Genomic DNA, 6,000 nt, shown 5'->3' with positions numbered 1-6,000 from the left:
ATCACTACCACACTGAGGTCCATAAAAGCTCTAAGTTACCTTCAAGCTCATCCTGCAGACTTCCTGTAGCTGGGCTGGAATACCCACCCAAGAGCCCCAGCAGCCCAGCTGAGCTCAGTGTGACAATACCCTAATCACAACTCCACAGTCATTAGCTGAGGAGCATGGGCAGAACATCTCCGCTCTTTGGGGAGCGGGGTTGTAGTCCCCGTGGTTTCCTGCTCTCACAAAGATGGCAATGCTCGGTGTGAAGCTGCTCCGATTTTGTTTTCCAAGCACTGTCACTGTTTGCTTCTCAGCCATCTGCTGGGGCTGTTTTCTGCATTCCCAGGTGTCATATTTTCTGAACACTCCACCCCACACGGTGTGCGGTAAAACAGCACGTGGGAAGCTATGAAAGGGTTAAGCACAGAGTCAGCATCTGAAAACTATTTGATCCAAGCAAGAACATTATTTTAGGATGGGGAATTTCTCCATCTAATAAATATATATGGTATGGAAAAAACGCTGCCAGTAGAATTACTCATAATGTTATAAATGAAAATGGATTTGAGGGTGCTGGGTTTTTTTGCACAGCAAGACAGACTTTTAGACCATTAAGCTAGAGACATTTATTGCTTTCTTTCCATACACACAGCGCAAAATGAGGATTCTTAGATCTGAATGCCCAAGAAATCTACACAGTGGTTTGAACATTATGAAGGACACAGCTCTAAATTAAATGAAAAGGAGAGAATGATGAAAATATATCAAAACTCTCACTCCCTGGCTGTTGCAGCTCACATACAATACTTTGGCAATGCTCAACCAGGGCACATTTCGCTGTCTCAGTGTACAGCTGGAAGCTCATGCCCATATTGTACCCAAGTAATAAAATTACAATGAGCAGAACTGCAATTATTGGTAACAAACAACAACAATACTTAATGGTAACTAGATGCCAGTTGCCCCTTCGATTTTCAAGCATGGAGAACCAGTGCTCACCACTGCTAAGAACTCAGAGACATCAGCAGGCACTCGCGCAGGTAGGAAAACCAAAAGCACAAGTGAGAAACTGGGAGGAACACATTTACACCCTGGCACGTGTGCTGTTGGAAGGACAGATGAAGGAAGGATGTTGTTTTCAAAATCTGTCAGCTAGGCACTAAATTCCGGTAGAAAAAGAAAAAAAAAAAAAAGAAATGAAAGAGCAAGGCAAATAGTTTAAATGAACCCAAGAGGCACATCTGAGTTACAGAGCAGGGAAGAGGACAGTCATTCTGGGTACCACGTACTGAACACATGAGGCAATAAAAATAGCGTAAAAACTCCCCGGTTTCCCTGTAGCAATGAGTGTCAGTGAGGAGGTGGCTGCCAGGTACGTGTACGAGTGCTGCCGAGCCAGTGTTGAAATGTTCTGTACTGTGCTGTCGCACAGTAACATTCCCAGGGGAAAAAATGGGTATTTACTGCTGCCTGCTCCGGGCCACCCACAAACATCTGAGGAGGTTAACAAGTCTCTGCCAGGTGGCCCATGGCAGCCCAAGGACCATGCAATTATATGATCAAGGCTGAGATTAAATGATTATCAAGGCAATTATATGATCAAGAAGAGATAGGGAAAAACCTGAGGGAGATGTAGGGCTCCTTGCTTCAGAGCTAGGACCAGTCTGAACGCCTCTGAAGCATTTCCCCAAATTAATGCTTTATGAACGTGGCCACATCATTTAGAAAAACATCAAATCTTAATTTTAAAATCATCGGTGAAATGGAATCCATCACGAGCCTTGGCAAATTGTTCCAATTGCTGATCACCCATCGTGTTGCCCTGGATTTGTCGAGTTTCACCTTCCAACCATCAGATCTTTGCATACTAAATTGAAAAGCCCTCTGTCAACAATTTGCATCTTTTAACCTTCCCCTGGAGAGCTGCAGTCGCTGCAGCGTGAGGCGTTTGCTGTAACCTTGAAACTGCCTCTGAATTACAGCATGGAGAAACTCAGTAAGAGAAGTAAAGAGGGGCAAGCAGGAGATTTGGAGTCTTAATGAAAAGACAAATACTAAAAACTGATGTGCAAAAGGGCTTTCTGAAACTACAGGAGTTTAGTACCTTTCTAGGCTTCATGGAAAGGTCCCAGACCCCCTGCCATCTGGGTAACACAAGTGCTGCCCAAGGATGATGGCTATATTGCAATCATTTACACAGCACCTTTCAGAGTCCCCGGACCACAGAAAAGAGGCAGAGAGCACAGCAGGATGACACCAGACAAACCAATGCACACATCCATTGGACCAAAAGGGATTAAATGTAACAGGAAAAGCAAAATTTGCCTTGTTGAACCCAAGCTAAAGCTGTGGTTGGGGCAGCCCCAAGACCCTAAATACCTGCCAGAGAGCCTGGCTGGGGCTGAGAGTGGAGCTCAGGTGCAAGGTAAAGAGTCAGGATGCCCAGGAGGGGAGGGCTGCCCTTTTGGTGCTGTATTTTTTCCACAGAGAATGAGATCTGACAGTCTGAACTCAAGAACTGAGAGCTCAGCTCCTAAATGCAGTGATTTGGGCTGAAAGCAGTTAGATTTGGAGGCAGTCACAGGTGTCCTGAGCATCCTCGGTGCTCTGTGGCCTCCAGAGATGCCTACAAAGAGCAAAGGGGACAAGGGGCCATGGATTGCAACCACCTGGGCAGGGTGGACACAGAGAGCAGACCTGGGGTCCCCACTGCATGACAAAAGGACCTGGGGAGATGCTTGTCACCTAACACCTTTATTTTATTTGGACCCCAATCACAAATTTCCAGCCTCCCTTCTCCCTGGTTTTCTGTCAGCCCTTGATGAAATGGCTCAGCTGGCTGCGACCCCTCTGTCCTTGTGATCCTCCACCCCACACTGATCCCCGTGTGCAGCTGCCTGTGCCTGGTACACTCCCTGCAGAACCCCCATCTCTTCCTTGCCAGCAATTTTGGGATGTGCTCTCTGTGCACGTGCCAGGGCAGGTGTCAGCCTCAGGCAGCAACATTTTAAAGACAGCAAAAAACTTGAGGCAGCGACTTGGTGAAGCTGTGATCAGCTGCAAGTCCCTGCCACAGGGGCTTGCTGGATGCTCTCCTCTAGCACACCCCAGCGCCTCGGGAGCCGGTGCAGTGCTTCCTGCTGAGGCTGACATCTCAGGAGAGGTGAGGGACACCCCCGGGGGAGGCAGTTTTGGGGACAAGCAGCACACACTGTGCTTGAGGGTGTATCTCAGCTGCTGCTCATACTTGTTGGTGGCTGGGGAGCAGGATGCTTAGGGACACCCACGCAATGTGCCAGGGAGGCATCGGCTCGCAGGGTCCAACAGAAGGGGAAACAGTACATGGTGGGCTATCACCCAGCTGGGGACAAGGGCAAAATCCAGACAGGCTGCTAGGAAGGAGCTTTCGCAGTGTAAACTCTTCAGGGTTGCAGCCAGAGGCCGTGGGCTGAATTCCACAGTTAGCTGCCAGTGGAGCCACTGCACTGGGAAGGGCTCATTTTGCCATGCAAAATAGTTTAATGAGAGACGCCAAGTGACAATGAGTGGCCCCAAGTAGGACAATGCCACCTGCGCTGCCCGGTGGCAGGTCCTGCTACAGCCCCGCGGCTCTGCCCGCATCCCACAGCGCGTCCCGCAGGGCGGGCAGGAGGACATGCTCTGCTCTGGGTAGTTTCAGCTGCTTTACGCCAGCCTTCCCAAAGCTGCCCGCGACCCCATGGATGCCTGTGTGGGGCAGTCCCCAGCAAATCCCGCTCTCTGGGGCTGCGGGGCTTGCTCCTGGCTGGCATGCTGTGCAATGATGCTTTGGGAGACTTCTGCGATGCCATGGCTGTGGTTTATGCTACAATGACTCATTGCTAACTTGGTTGTTAATTCATATTAGGGCCAATGTGAACACTAACGTGATATTTTCTGGGATAATTTCAGAATGTTTACTGCTGCTGTGTTACCATGGTGATTAACGCAGCACCACTCCATATGATAGTTCTATTAAACACCTACACGCCGAGCTGTTTCCACTGGGGACTGGTCCCCAAGCCCTTGGGAGCCTTCACCCAGCACGCACTGCCCATCCATGGCTTCTCCCTATACCCCATGCTCATCCACCTCCCCTCCTGACCATACCCTGCCCCTGGAGAGGACCACAGTGTCTACTGAAGGGACTTGTTCTATTTTGCCATGCAGCAACTTGACATCCCCGGGGAGTTTCCCCAAACCCCTGGACCACACAGAGGCCGGTGGGAGGGCAAATGCAAGGACAGAGCTGCCCCACATGCTGGTCCTCGCAGCTACAGGCTTGCACAGCAGGTGTGAGGAGGAGAGATGCCAGCAGTGAGCATCACCTTCAACCTGCACTTTAAAAATCCAGCCTGGCCCTGTTAAACACCTTTCTATAACCTCAGCAAATGGCAAAGTGCAACCTGCCTGCGTGCAGCCCTCGCTGCAGGGACGGGCACTGCTCCCGACACGGCCCCATGGTTCTGCCTCACTTGTATAACATGGAGCACCTCGCCATGCCATACATGCAACGCCTTCGGGGATCTTTTTCCTCCTGGCAGCCCAGATTCAGTATTCATGAGGCTCATGCCACCCTTCGTCCTTGTGCCCGATGCTGGGTGTTTCCTGGGGGATGCGGAGGCAGGAGGGGACCGCACGCAGGATCATCCCCCGTACAAGCCTGCAGGCATTTGTCAGAAAAAAATGACACGGTTTCTGTGCAGCCCGGAGGAGGAGTAGCTGCAGAGTCCAGAGGAGCTCCTCAGCTCCCCTTCCCAGCCCGAACAAATGCAGCCACCAGCTGCTGGGGCGAGCAGCTCCCAAAAGCAGCCCAGGGAGTTGTTGCTATGGGGTCATCTAACCCCAGTGTGGTTTTTCCTGCAAGAGGAAGAGAGCCACTAGGAGAAAAACATTGGTTTCCCCAGAAAAGCAGCCTTTCTGCAAGCATTCACTGAGCAGACTGTGAGTAGATGGTGGTACTAAAGCCGTGGTGGGATGGCTGGTGTTGGCTTTTGAGTTTGGTCCACGTGGGAGGTAACTAGGTAAATGATGCGAGGGGCAAGAGAAGTGGTTGGGCTTGGGTTGAGTCTTTGCTGGAAGAAGGTAGGAGCCCAAATCTCTGTGCGTGAGCACACGTGTGCGTGGACACGCGTTTGGAGGGAGAAATCAAGGGCAGAACATGGAGGGCATCACCCCCAGCCCCCTCTGACCCCACAACTCTTAACGACTCCTGGTGTCAAGCAGAGCACACCGTAGCCCCCTGCAGCCCAGGAGCTGCTGCACATACTATTTTGCCACCTTCAGGACAGCCTCTGCGTGAGGTGCCTGTACAGAGCTGTTGTAGAATGCTGGACTACATGCTACAATGAGTTTTGGGAACGTGCCAAGAGAGCTGCTGCTCTTTATTCTGCAGCCTGGACTTGCTCCTACCCAGGTGAACCGTGAACATCCCAACCTACACACTGTAAAGAGCAGGTTTTTATGGCAGTCAAGACAGCCAGCTGCACAGCACCAGCACCCTGCTGATACGGGATGGCCAAGCCTGGAGGGACAGAGCAAAGGCCATCTCCTGTGCCTGGCCTAGCCCTTGCAAGGTGACACCTTCACCAGAAGATGAGCTCTTGCCTCCAGGCCAAGCCCCAGGACAGCGGGCACTCTGCCTGGGGGGCACAACCTCTGGCAACCCCCCCAGCCTCCTGAATATTAATCTGCATCCCAAGGAGGCATCTATTTCATCTCCAAGCATTGTGTTTTTCTGACATATTTATGAGTCCTCTGTCTCATTAATCTAGCAAGTATTCATAAGACTTTCCTTTCATGCTAGAATAGCTAAGGGCAAAAGCCTCTATTTATCTATACGGTGCCAAGGAACCTTTCTCAAGAGTCAACTGGATGAAAGGTTTTCACCTTTTAAAATCCTTAATAGAGTTTTCCCAGCAATATGTCTTATGTGTTTTAGGAAAAAGTCAACTTCCTCTTTATGGCACGCCTCAGGTTCAGTTCTTTTATTACCTT

The sequence above is a fragment of the Nesoenas mayeri genome (genome assembly GCF_963082525.1).
Source record: "Nesoenas mayeri genome assembly, chromosome: 14".
In the NCBI taxonomy this organism is placed as follows: domain Eukaryota; kingdom Metazoa; phylum Chordata; class Aves; order Columbiformes; family Columbidae; genus Nesoenas; species Nesoenas mayeri.
Note: the sequence above shows the minus strand (reverse complement) of the source record.